The sequence below is a fragment of the Elephas maximus genome, chromosome 13 (genome assembly GCF_024166365.1).
Source record: "Elephas maximus indicus isolate mEleMax1 chromosome 13, mEleMax1 primary haplotype, whole genome shotgun sequence".
NCBI lineage: Eukaryota > Metazoa > Chordata > Mammalia > Proboscidea > Elephantidae > Elephas > Elephas maximus.
In genome coordinates, this window is record NC_064831.1 from 95,292,709 (window position 1) to 95,307,097 (window position 14,389).

The window sequence follows — 14,389 nt, forward strand, 5'->3', positions numbered from 1 at the left end:
GGATAAATTATGGGATATCAATCGCTTTGCCAAATAATTATCTTCTGAATTAAAGATCTCCCACAGGATTTCTTTAAATAGCCAGCTTTTCCTAGCTTGTTTCAAATGACTGAACCTTATTTATGCATAACATTTTTTTTACAAATAGGTCCACAGTGGGGAGCAGGGAACTGCTGGGTGTTTACTGAGGTTGCTGCAAACAGAAGAGGTGGGCATCCTCACTATGGCTTTCCAGATAAAAATGAAAAACAAAGGCCATCCTAATGGCTGGCCAGGTAGTCAGAGCCGAGGCCGAGACCAGGCAACTCTGACCAGCTGGTGGACAGCAGTGAGTCTGGGGCCGGGAGCTCCCTACCAGGCACATGGGCTCGGAGGCCTCCAGCACCAACCCTGCCTACAGGCACTTCTCCAGGCTCCCCACCCAGTGGACGCAGCCAGGGCCAGGGTGCTCTAGTAGCTCAGCCCCCAGTGACAGACAGCCTCCAACTCGGAACAACTGAGTCCCTGGGCGGCCCCGGGCTGAGTGGCTGTAACTCCCCAGGCGATCCTGGTTGTCCACATTCTGCCCCGACCTGGCGCTTTCTGGACCCTTCATGCCACCTCTGGCTGCTGTGCATGAAAACAGTCCTTCAACCCAGAGGCTCTCATACTTGAGGGAGGCATTGGGGAAATGCAGACTCCTAGGCTGTCCCCAGAGTTTCTGATCCAGCAGGTCTGGAGTGGGGCCTGAGAATCTGCATTTCTAACAAGCGTCCAGGTGGGGCTGATGCTGCCACTGGTCAGGAGCTAAACGTGAGAACCACGGCCTTAAGTGTGGGGCACCACACCGATTTCTTGTCATTTGATGAAACACAAGGACCCCTGCCAACCCTACGCAGCCACATTTTTTGAATCAATAATAAAAAGCCCATGATCACCTCCCAGAGAAAGAGATTAGCAGATTCCAAATCTTGGAGAGACTAAGATGCAATCAACAAGCACTCTCCCAAAACACTCCCAGACACCCACCACTTCCACCACGCGCTCTGAGCATGAAAAACAGGATTTGAAGGGCACACTCACAGTTGTTCAACTGGCTTCAGGAGAGTCCTGAGTTCTCAGGAGTCCTATCTAAAATAATAATCAATTCAACCCTACCTGCCAAAATCTGGGCAAAACGCATCCCCTACAGCCAGCCCAGGGCGTTCTTAAACTTGTGTTCAACACCTGGTAGCTATTTACTAATTCATTCTAATCAGCCCTCAGTTGCAGCCCATTAAATGTTCTCTGTTCTGCTGGTAAATGCCCAAGCCTCTGGCTTGTCTGCTCGTGGGCTCCCAGCCTTGGGTGAGGGAATGACAGTGTCGCCAGGTGACAAAGTTTTGCCACACAAGTGGAGCCCACCTGTGGCTCCAGGATCAGCCTCAGCACAGGAGGAATGTCTGATGGCCTCAGGAAAGCCGGGCTCCAGAACCAAGGTCTCCTGATGCCCTCTGCAGAGTGAAACTCCCATGCGGGCAGCATCCCACAGGCCAAGTGTATGCCCATGGCCAAACCAGGTGCCATACATATCCCACCCAGCTGGGAAACCAGTACCTGTGTGGAGGTGGCAGCTGCACACAGCACCAGAGAACGAAGAACTCCTAGGAGCCTGTGCGTGAGAAGAGACCTTCATTCCTGTCACACTCTCCATTCTGTCACTAGACTTTAAAAAGTATTGCCAAGAACCAAAGTGAAAACACAAAAGAAGTCTATTTCAGCATTTCTCAAAGTGTGGTCCCTGGACCAGCAGCATCGGCTGAGATATTTGTCAGAAATGCAGATTCTCAGGCCCCACCCCAGACCTACTAAAACTCTGTATTACTTGTGAATTATAAAAAGACCAGGTCAGACACAGAGACACACAGGGGAAGACAGGTGCCCTATGAGGGTCGTCTACAAGCCCAGAGACCAAGGAATGCCCGAGGTTACCGCCAAGGCAGGAACTGACAAGGCTGAGATCCCAATTTGGACCTTTAGCCTCTAGAACTGTGAGAAAATAAATGTCTGTTCTTTAAAGCCTCCCAGTTGTGGTGCTTGTGTTACAGCAGCACTAGGTAACTGAAACATGCAGGATACAAAAAGGAAGAAGGCAAGGTCGTCGCCACCAAGGAGCTTCTGGGTTGGCTAGAGAGCAGGGACATAGGAAGGAAGCAAAACAAACAACAAACAAAACAACAAAAAAGTCTAAACATCTGGAAGTTGGTTAAGTAAGCAGGTACATTCATGCAACAGATTACAAACAGCCACCAAGTTTTTCTGTTTTTTTCTTTGTGCTTTTCTGTGTCTCCCAAATGTTTTACAAAAAACACACACTGCTTTTGTAGCCAGGAAGAAATGAATCTTCCACAGCAGGGATGTAGGGTTTCTCCAATCATTCACTGACTCATTTGCAAGTGCGCCACAAAAACCTGAGGGGCGCAGTTTGGATAAGAAGAAGAAGGCAGCCATTTGCTCAGCGGACAGAAAGGCCAGACCCCACCATCAGCCCATCTTGCCACAGCGGCCAGCAGAGCTCATACTACTCACGCTGTGACCACCCAGTCTGTCTGGCCATCTGGCTGGTCTCTGCATCTGTCCTTCACCCTCTGTAATTCCCACCGTGGGGTAGGACAGACAGCAAAGACAGCCAGCTGACCATGAAAGCCTCAGAATCTGGTTTCAGGGCAAATTTTAAAAAGCCAGTTGCCCACGGCCTCCACCAGACTGAGTCCAGTACAACGAGATGGTACCCAGTTACCACCAATGACTGCTCTGACAGGGATCACAACAGACAGTCCCAGACAGAGCCGGAGAAAAATGTAGAACAAAATTCTAACTCAAAAAGAAAGACCAGACTTGCTGACTTGACAGAGACTGGAGAAACCCTGAGAGTATGGCCCCCGGACACCCTTTCAGCTCAGTAATGTGGTCACTCCTGAGGTTCACCCTTCAGCCAAAGATTGAACAGACCTGTGGAACAAAACAAGACTAAAAGGGTACACCAGTACTGAGCGCTTAATCGTCTGCACCCCCCAGGGACTGCTATGTATCCTAGAGTTTCTAAATTACTGGCCCATGAGTGGCAAACCTACTTCAAGTGTCTGGCCCACCGAAGCCACCTTTCTGGCTTCATGGGCCAGAAACTTGAGGAATCACTGAACAGAAAGGTAGAGAGAATCAGACTGAAGAATGAAACCGCAGCCCAAAATGGATAAGGAAGAAGACTGCTGGAAAAGACTCCAAGGATGCTCCGTGGTGGCAGATTCCAGGGCAGGAGGGCCTTGAGCAATTATACTGGGTTGAATAGCGTTCTCCAAAATTCATGTCTACCAGAACCTGTGTATGTGAACTTATTTGCAAATAGGATCTTTCTAATCAAGTTAAGATGCGGTCATACTGGATTAGAGTGGACCCTAAATCCATTAAGAATGGAAGAAGAATGAAATTTGGACACAGAGACACACACAGAGGGAAGACATGTGTCAATGAAGGCAGAGATTGCAGTGATGCTGCCATGAATCAAGGAATGCCAAGGATTGCCGGCAATACACCAGAACTAGAAGAGGCAAGGAAGGACACTTCTGTAGAGCCTGTGAAGGGAGCATGACCTGCTGACACCTTGATTTTGTACCTCTAGTCTCCACAACTGTGACAGAATACATTTCTGTTGTTCTAAGCCACCCAGTTTGTGCTCCTTTGTTAGGCAGCCCTAGGAGGCCACTCCACAGCCAAGGGCAATTAGGTAGGCCATTAGAGCAAGGCCAGCCAGGAGAGTAGCACCCTGCCCCCACCCCGGGCCAGGCAGTCATATGGCCCTGGAGTTTTGTCAGCAAGGAAGAAAGGGTGGGAGAATGGATGTTAAGAGGCCAATGAACAGTCTGCTGCACACATCATGATGAAACTTCAGGACAACAACAATAAGAGAAAATCCTAAACACTTCAAAAGTGGGGGTTGGAGGGGAGGTTACATACAAAGAAGCGAGGTCAAATTATAACATTAATATTGGACTTTTCATCAGCAACACTGAATGCAAGAAGATAAGGAACAGTATCTGCAAAGTTTTGAGGAAAGGGAATTTGGTCAGAATTTATAACCAGCTAAACTATCATTTGGCTGAGCGACCCAGAGGAAGACATCTTCAGCCATGCAAATGGACACAGTCCCTTCCTCTGAAAAAGAATGAATGAAAAATATACCACTACAAAAGAGAAAAGGAACAATGATGAGGAGGGGGAAACATGAAACTTATTACTAATCTTAGATAACTGATTGTAAAAATTTTAGTAATCTGGCACTCTAGAATAAAATCATAAATTATATCAACACGGGAGATGGTGAAGGTGGAAAGGAAACAGAGGAAAGTAGGAATATACTAATATTTTTGTATTGTAAGGGAGGAGGATATAGATATTTGTTAACTCTAGGTGTTGATAGAAAAAATTCAAATTTATCTTTATCACTTTGTTATTGTTGTTAGTTGCTGTCAAGTCGATTCTGACTCATGGAGGCCCCAGGTGTGCAGAGTAGAACTGCTCCATAAGGTTTCCAGGCTATGACCTTTCAGAAGCAGATCACCAGGCCTGTCCTCTGAGGCGCCTCTGGGTGGGTTTGAACCACCAATCTTTCAACCAGTAGTCGAGTGCTTAATTGTTTATGCCACCCAGGGACTCCTTGATTTGTCACTGTAAGAGTACAAATAAGAGTATACTATTACCAATCCATTACTAGTGCCCCATTTCCAACTGGCAAGGAGTTTAGGACTATACTCAAGCCCAAGGGCAATCTCACCATCTTACGATGCCATCTTTCGGGGTCTATTTCCTAGGGCCACTCCTGCTACCATTGCTATAGCAGTACAAGTCCAATCAGGAGACAGAAACCACCCAGTAGGTTAAACAACCCCCCAAAAAAAACCATTGCCATCAAGTCGATTCCAACTCACAGTGACCCTACAGGACAGAGTAGAACTGCCCCATAGAGTTTCCAAGAAGCGGCTGGTGGATTCGAACTGCTGACCTGTTGGTTAGCAGCCATAGTTTGCTGTAGCTTTTAACCACTGTGCCACCAGGGATAGTAGGCTGAACAGGAAAAGTTTAATAGAAAGAATTATTAATTATGATTAAAAAAAAAAACTGTGAGATATATAAAAACTGTATATGGCAACCTAGGGCTGCAGGAGTTTACCCAAGGAGTATTGAAGGTAGAATATAACACTAGATCAAGCTAAATTCATTGATATGGGTGCACTTACTAGAGATTCCAGATTTAACGCATTAGCTCACGCAGGTAGATGCGGCTGTAACAGCTTACTTGGTTGGCTGCCTGAAATTCAGATGCAATAGTGGTTTACATTTAATAAGACTGAGATGTCAGAGTTTCTCCCCCATGACAGGGAGGAAGGAATCCCTTCACTGCCAACTTTATTCCTTGAGAAGGCCCAGAACACACTCCATTCACTAAGGTACAGAGAAATACACTAGTGATGGGAGCACCTGCATCCATGAAAAGCTCTGATTGCTCTCCCTTCTAGGTCAGATATGACCATAAGGGATGCCTCTATTGAGATGGGATCCCTCAAATGGAGCAGAGACCAAATACAAAGATGAGAATTTCAACCATAAAGAGCAATAGGGAGGTGCCAGTAATCAGAATGCTTTGACCTGCAGAGATCTTTGATGGTTGTCATGGATTGAACTGTGTCAAAGTTCAGTGGCAGAGTGCGGTATCCCCAGACACTTATCAGCGGAGCTACTGAGCTCTGGAACACTTGCCCCAGCAGGGCAGGTGTGGGTGTGAGGCCTGAGGACAAGGGACACAGAAAGCTGCCTCCATCTCAAAAGGTAATGGCCATGACCTCAGGGGTTTCAAAGGGTGGAGTCAGGACCTCTGGTGTTTCTAAGGGTGGAGTCACCACTCAGATGAACTAGGAGAATGGTGTGCCGAAGGTCAAGGGAGCAGAGTTGCTGTCCCAATGGGCCTGGAAGGCGGAGCTAAAACCCAGGGCTGAGAGGCCTCCACTCAGAATCCAGAGAGAGTGGCCAATACCTAGGGTCTGGAGGGCAGGGCCATTGTGTAAATGGTCTCAGAGAACAGAGGATTATTTTCAAAGCCTTGAGGGCTGATGTAATGTGTTCTGCTGACTTGCTTGGTGCCTCTTATTCTTTCTTTCCTTCCAGTTTCTCCCATTTGTAACGGAAATGTCTAGCCTGTGCCTGTTCTGCCATTGTACCTTCAGGAGCAGGTAACTTGTATTCTAGATTACACACATGAAGAGGAATTTTTGGATTTTGGACTTGGAGTCCATTTAAAACTTCTTCTATGATATGATGGGGTGAACATGTCCTACATGTAGCAAGGACATGAATTTTGGGGGCCGAAGGGTGGAGTGTAATGGATTGAATTACGTCCCCCAAAAATGTGTCAACTTCGTTAGGTCATGATTCCCAGTATTGTGTGATTGTCCTCCCTTTTGTGATTTTCTGATGTGTTATAAATCATAATCTCTGCCTGTGGTTAAAGAGGATTTGGGTGAGATGTACCACTCTTGCTCAGGTCACATCCCTGATCCAATGTAAAGGGAATTTCCCTGGGGTATGGCCTGTACCACCTTTTATCTTACAAGAGATCAGAGGAAAGGGAATCAAGCAGAGAGCTGGGGACCTCATACCACCAAGAAAGCAGCACCGGAAGCACAGCACATCATTTGGAACTGCGCAGAGATGCTCCTAGTCCAGGGGAAGATTGACGAGGACCTTCCTCCAGAGTTGACAGAGAGAGAACGCCTTCCCCTGGAGCTGATGCCCTGAATTTGGACGTGGGGCCTACTAGACTGTGAGGGAATCAACTTCTCTTTGTTAAAGCCATCCACTTGTGGTATCTCTGTTATAGCAGCACTAGATGACCAAGACAATGGTGAATGATAGATAACGGTGTCCTTAGGAACAAAATAGATGGGCGCCCTATTTACAGTATTCCTTGACCTATATAAGAGGAAAAACTCTAAGTTTAGTGACAAGAAATATGACTGGAGTCACCAAAGTAGAGAATCTCTGTTTCTCGCCCAGTTTCCAGACCTAAGTCAGCTCACATGCCCAGAGCCCCTTGATTGAAGGGGAGGGCTGGGTGCCCTTGAAGGAGGATCCTATGCTAAGAACACACTGTAAATCTTCCTCCAAGATTTCCCCAAAGGGACCTGTGGTGTTTACTAAAGTGACTGTGAACTGATAATAAGGAAATACCTAGACTTTCAGGGACTACTAGACGCTGGATATCAATTAATGATAATTGCTGGTGACCTGAAATGTCACTGGGGCCCATCAATCAAAGTAGGGGCTTTCTTAATTCCATTCTGACTGACAGTGGTTCCAGTTACCACAGACCCACCCTGTGGTTACTTCCCCAGTTCCTGAAAGTATAATTGGCATAGACACAGCTGTAAACTGGAAGAATCCCCATATTGGCTTTTTTCTTAATTTTTTATTTATTTTGTTGTGGTTGAGAATATATACAGCAAAACATACAATTTGACAGTTCCAACATATACAATTCAGTGACACTGATGACATTCTTTGAGTGCAACTATTCTCACTCTCCTATTCTGAGTTGTTCCTTCCCATTAACATAAACTCACTGCCCCCTAAGGTTCCTATCTAATCTTTCAAGTTGCTGCTGTCAATTTGATCCCATGTAGATAGTTCTTAAAAGAGCACAGTACTCAAGGCAGACATTTTACTAGTTAAGCTAAACTATTTTTGGTTTTAAGAAGACTTCATGGGATATTTTTGGTTTAAGGTTTAAAGATTATCTCAGGGCAATAGTTTCAGGGGTTCATCCAGCCTCCATGGCTTCACAAATGGTTTCATGGGCTATCTCAGTTAACTGGCCCAATAACATGTTTGGTGCTTCTGTTCTAACACCTAGTTCACCGCATAGTGCCTGGGGTCTTAAAAGCTTGCAGGTAGCCATCCAAAGCACAACAATTGGTCTCTATTCATCTGGAGCAACAAAGGAAGAAGGAGAGTCAGGAACGGAAGGAAGATATGGAATGCCTGGCTAACTGCCTTCATGAACAACTGCTTTTTTGCCACGAGACCAGATGAACTGCGTGGTACCCGGCTATCATTACTGAATGTTTTGATCAGAGATTCTACAGAAGAATCCTGATCCAAAGAGGGGAAATAAAGAACAGAATTTCTACAGTGGCTTTCTGACCCATGGAATGAAGGCCATTATCGTGGAAAGGACTAAATGGAAGCTCCTGAAGCTTTCCCTCCCTCCCAAGATAGTAAACTGAATGCAATGCCACATCCCTGGGGGAACAGCAGAGATTAATGCCACCATCAAACCCCTGAAAGAAGCAAAGGAGGCTATATCCCCATTAATTCACCAATCTAGCTTGTGCCAAAGTCAAATAACTTGAAGAATGACTATGGATTATCATAAATGTAATCAGGCAATGTCTTTAATTGCAGCTGCTATCTCAGATGCAGTATTTTTCTGAATCAAATTAACACAGTATCTGGTATTTGGGATGCAGCTATTGACTTGGCTAATGCCTTTTTATCCACACCAATATGTAAAATGACCAGAAACAGTTTGCCTTTACCTGCCAAGGCCAGCATTGTATCTCCCTAGCATTGACTTAAGGATACATCAATTATCCTGCTCTGCAATAATACTGTCTGCTGAAATCTTGATCATCTGAACATTCCCAAAACCATCACACTGGCCCTCTACATTGACAGGTTTGCTGAATGGTCCTAGTATGCAGGAAGTATCAAGTACCTTAAATGTTTTAGGAAGGCATATGCCAAATAGAGGATAGGTGACAAAAATTCAGGGGTCTACCACCTTACTCAAATTTCTGGGGGCTCAGTAGTTTGGAGCATGGCAAGGTATTCCCTCTAAGGTGAATGACACGCTACTGTACTTTACACCACCTACCACAAAGAAAGGGACACAATGCTTAGTGGATCTTTTTTTATCTTGAGGGCAGCGTATACCACATTGTGTGTGCTACTTCAACCCATCTACAGAGTCACTGGTCTCTGAGTGGGGGCCAGAGCCAGGCAAGGTTCTGCAGCAACTCCAGGATGTAGTAAAATACGCCCCATCCCTCTATCCTTCTGATCACGCAGACTCAATGGCACTCACAGTGTCTGTGGCAGACAGGGTGCTGTAAGGAGCCCCTGGCAAGCACGAACAGGGAAATCACAATGCAGACCTCTTGAGATTTGGGGGCAAATCTATGCCCTTTTCTGCTGGTAACTACTCTCTTTTTGAGAAAGAGCTTCTGGCTTGCTATCAGGCCTTGGTAGAAACTGACCAATTAATAATGAGACAGCAGGTGACCATGTAGCCTGAGCTTTCTATTGTGAGCTAGGTGTGGTCTTACGCACCTCGCCCAAAATATTGGCTGTGCACAGCATCAACCTATCATCAAAAGGAAACAGTATACAAGAGACCAAGTTCAGGCATGTCGGAAGGTACGAGTAAGTTGCATGCGCAGGTGTTCCTCTGACATCAGCTCCTGTTGCATTGTCTCTTCTCCTTCAACCCAAATCAATGGCCTCAGTCGGGGGTGCTCTTTATAAACAACAAACTAGCAGCTGGTTTACAGATGTGCCTGCATGATTTGCTGATACCAGCTGAAGGTGGGTAACTATAGTACTACAGCCTCATTCAGGGGTAGGCCTAAAGGACAGTGGTGAAGAAAAATGCTCCCAGTGGACAGAACTTAGAGCAACGTATCTGGCTGTCCATTATGTCTGGAATTAGAGGTGATCAGAAATTCAGATATATGCTAATTCACAGGCTGTTGCTAATGGTCTGGAGAGATGGTCAGGAATCTGGAAGGAACAAGATTGGAACACTGATGACAATGAAGGTTGGGGAAGAAGTAGTGGATGGACCTCTCAGGATGGGCACAGTCTGTGAAGACAGCTGTGTTTTATGTGGACGTCCATCAAAGGGCAGCTACTGTAGAGAAGGTTCTTACTAATCAGGTGGACTAAACTGTATCATCAGAGGATGTTAGTCGGCCTCTCTTCCCAGCCACACCAGTGCTTGCTCAAATGGCCTTGGTGGCACGACAGGGGCTACGCATGGGCTCAATGACATAGACTTCCCCTTCTCAAGGCAGACATGGCTACTGCTACTGCTCAGTGCTAAAACCAGTACTAATTTCCAATATGGCATCATTCCCCAGGGGGACCAGCCTGCCATCTGGTGGCATGTCGATTACATTGGGCTTCTTTCATCATGGAGAGGACAAAGATTTGTCCTCACTGGAACAACACATATTCAGGATATGGATTTGCCTCGCATGCCCATGACGTGCCTGCTAGCACCGCTCTCTGTGGACTCACAGAATGGCTGATCCACCTTTATGGCATTCCACAGAGCACTGCCTCAGATCAAGGAACTCATTCCACAGCAAAAAACTGCAGCAATGGGCTGCTCATGGAATCAGTTGGTCTTGCCATGTCTCTCATCACCCAGAAACAGGTGGCCTAATCAAAAGGTAGAAAGGTTTATCAAAGTTAAAGTTCCAATGGAGCAACAACACCCTGAAAGGGTGGGGTCCTGTCTTATAGGATACATTTTACACTTTGAATTAGGGACCATTGTATAGTGCTGTTTTGCTCTCAGTCAGAATACAAAGCCTACGAATCATAATGTGGAAGTGGGAATGTCTCCTCTCACTATTATACCCAATAACCCACTTGCAGAAAATGTGTTTCCTGTACCAGCAACTTTGAGCTCTGCTGCTTTCGTGATCTTAGTCCCTAAGTGAGGGAATGCTTCTTCCACCAGGGACACATTAACAGTTTAACTGAACTGGAAGATGAAACATAACTGGCAATTTTGGGCTCCATATGCCACTATACCAACAGGCAAATATAAGGAGTTAATCCTCCGGCTGCAGTGATTGATCCTGGTTACCAAGGGGAAACCAGGTTGCTGGTACACTAGAGAGTAAAGGAGAGCTATGTCTGGAACGAGAGGATTCTCTAGATGTCTGTTAGCACTTCCATGCCCAATAGTAAAGGTTAATGGAAAACTACAGCAACCAAAAATAGTCAGGATGACTGAGGATTCAGACACTTGGGATGAAAGGTTTGATTCACTCTACCACATAAAAGCCCAGAGCAGCTGAGGTTCTGGCCAAGAGAAGGGGAAATATGGAATGGGTAGGGTAGTTGAAGAAAGAAACCAGAGATTATCAACTATGATCTTATGATCAGTTACAGAAGTGAGGACAGTAGTATCTCTGCGTATTTTCTCTATGCTTATTAAATGCATGTGCTTATTTGTATATACTAATCATTTTCCTCTTTCTCCTCATTCTTTTTTATTATTTTATACATGAGTTATTGGAGGTTGACTTCAATATTTAGTCTTTAGTTTACAGAATATTCAGTGAGAACCTGACTGAATTTGAGAAGCAACTAATACAGCCTGGGATGGATACAGTCACTATTGAACAGTACATTTTCCCATTCTGGTGAAGAGCAAGAACTGCCTCCCTTGTAAGAGAGATAGATACATCTTGCTAGGTAGAAAGGTAGAGTAGTTTTGCTTTTGTAAGGGAGTTCAAATCCGTGTAGAAGGGTGTGCGTTGAAGTTGTACTGTGTCGGTATTTAATTTACTGCCTCTCAGCTCTGAACTTCCCTTCAACATATGCTCTATGATGAACCACAGAGCTCCTTTAATCATGTCTCCTTTAAAGTGAGCACAATGTTAAGCTTTCTCAGTAGAGGGTGCTGGGGAGATACTGTAGGAGGAACCAGCTTCCCACAATTTCCTGAGTGGGCCCTGAGCCCAGAGTGTGATCACACAGCCTTGTTCTGTCCACCCTCTCAACATGGAGACCCGAGGCCCACATGGCAAGCCACCTGCTGGACTCCCTCAGCAAGCCATCTCAAGGTCTCGCTCAGCAAGGCCCCCTATACAGCCTACATGTAGCTAACTCTCCAGACTCCCTTGGCAAGCCTCCTGTGTGGCCTGCATGCAGCCATCTGGTCCCGAAGGTTACACACCAAGCAGGCATTCCTTCCACCCACCCCACACACCTTCTGCCCCATCCAGCGTCCCAACTCCCATTGCATGCCCACATCACTGGTTGCTGGTTGCCTGCTCCTCCTCCTGCACTCCAGAGGGTGGCCTATTGCTTGCCCAGAAAATCCCAACCAGCTCTGGCCTGCCTAAACCAGCAAATTCTCTGCTATCCAGTGGCCAACCTACATCTTCTCCAATGAGTTTGTCCTTCTTCTTATATTTGCCCAGGTTTATTCTTCTTTGGGTACTCTTCCTCAGCTCCAGGGTACCATATAGGGTTTCCTTATATCTTACAGTTACTCTCTGTCTTAGTTACATAGTGCTGCTATACCAGAAATACCACAAGTGAATGGCTTTAACGAAGAGAAATTTATTTCTTCACAGTAAAGTAGGCTAAAAGTCCAAATCTGGGGCATCGGCTCCAGGGAAAGGCTTTCTCTCTCTGTCGCCCTTCTCATCAATCTTCCCCTGGACTAGGAGCTTCTCTGCCCAGGGACCCCGGGTCCAAAGGACATGCTCTGCTCCCTACACTGCTTTCTTGGTGGTATGAGGTCTCCCTGTCTCTCTGCTTGCTTCTCTTTTGTATCTCAGGAGATTTCCTCAAGACACAATCCAATCTTGTAGGTTGAGTCCTGCCTCACTAACACAACTGCCACCCATCCTACCTCATTAACATCACAGAGGCAAGTTTACAACATATAGGTAACTCACAGAATACCAGGAATCATGGCCCAGCCCAATTGATACACATTTTGGGGGAACATAATTCAATCCACAACACTCTCTTATCATACTTAGTAATTCTTAATATTAAGCTTTCCCTGTTTAACCTACAGTGTGGTTTCTATCTCCTGATTGGACCCAGACTGCTACGAAAAAAAAAAAGCCCAAAACCCACTGCCATTGAGGCAATTCCAACTCATAGCAACCCTATAGGATGCAGTAAAACTGCCCCATTGGGTTTCCAGGGCTATAAATCTTTACAGATGCCGACTGCCACATCTTTCTCCCATGGAGTCGGTGGTGGTTTCGAGCTACCGATCTTTTGGTTAGCAGCCAAGCACGTTAACCACGGTGCCATCAGGGCTCCAGACTGCTAAAAAACAAAACAAAATATATGCCTGGAAAATTTTAAACATTATTTAAAACAACATTCAAAACGTAAATTATATATTTTTAAAACTAAACAAAAAATTGGCTGTCACAATTACTGGATATGGCCAAGTTAAGGAAGCAAATCGCCAAGTTTTTCTCCTGTGGAGCCACTGGGTGGGTTCAAACTGCCAGCCTTTTGGTTAGCAGCCGAGCACTTAACCATTGCTCTGCCAGGGCTAAATGCAAAAGATATGATAGAATTATGAAATCACCAATTTGCAACAACTCATGAATTAACTAATTCAGGCCAGGATCATCAAGAGATGATGCCAGGTTCAATTACCAACATTCAGTTAACCAATACGGCACCCAATATATATATATATATATATATATATATATATATATATATATATATATAGTATGAAAGAATTATTTATAGGTTACTTGTTAGTCACAAGAGGAAAAAAACAGCTTTACAGCAGAGAGCTCAACTGTCACCATCTTAATCCAGTGATTGATCTTAACTAGTAAGATCAATTACTAATAATGAGACAATCATATAAGTGAATGACAATATGTTACAATACGAAATACACAGTGCATCACTTACGAAGGATGCTTGCCAAAACTTTTAGTTCTAATCTAAGCATGCTTTAGTAGATTAGGTTTACCATTCAGCAAACATTCCTTCTTCCATAACTTGGCAATGTGACTTGCCAATGGAATGTGGATGAAATGCCAATGTGGAAGTTCCCAGACTATGCCTTAAGGATCATCTCATATTTCCACTCACTCCTCTCGTGTTCCTCTGATCTACCACGAGCAAGACATGCCCCAGGTAGTCCTTACCCCTCCAGACTGGGTCTCAGGATCAATGCATTAGGTACAGCCATCCTGCAGACCTGCGACCTGAACAAACCAACCCCTGCTGACCCACAGCCTGTGAATATGAGGAACAATGCTTGTTGTTATATGTCAATGAGATTCTGTTGTTATACAGCCAACAACTGACTAATACACAAGCCTTTAGACCTAAATTTTAGTTTACAAGAACTTCAGACATAGAGGGAAATGTAAAATGATACACAGGAAGCCAGACAAATGCTAAAGATGGGACTGGATGCAAGACAACTGGTCCAGTTCAGTCTCTGCAATAGGTAAATGTAATGAGATAACAGGGGAGGGCATACTAAGTTAAAAAAAAAAAAAAAAAAAAAAGACTTAACGGA

The 14,389-nt window shown here is 45.2% G+C and overlaps 1 protein-coding gene across 10 annotated transcripts in view; it reads right to left on the reverse strand.

The window, feature by feature from the left end:
- APBA2 (amyloid beta precursor protein binding family A member 2) overlaps positions 1–14,389 on the reverse strand; it is a 336,162-nt gene that overhangs the window by 133,585 nt on the left and 188,188 nt on the right. The window lies entirely within an intron of this gene.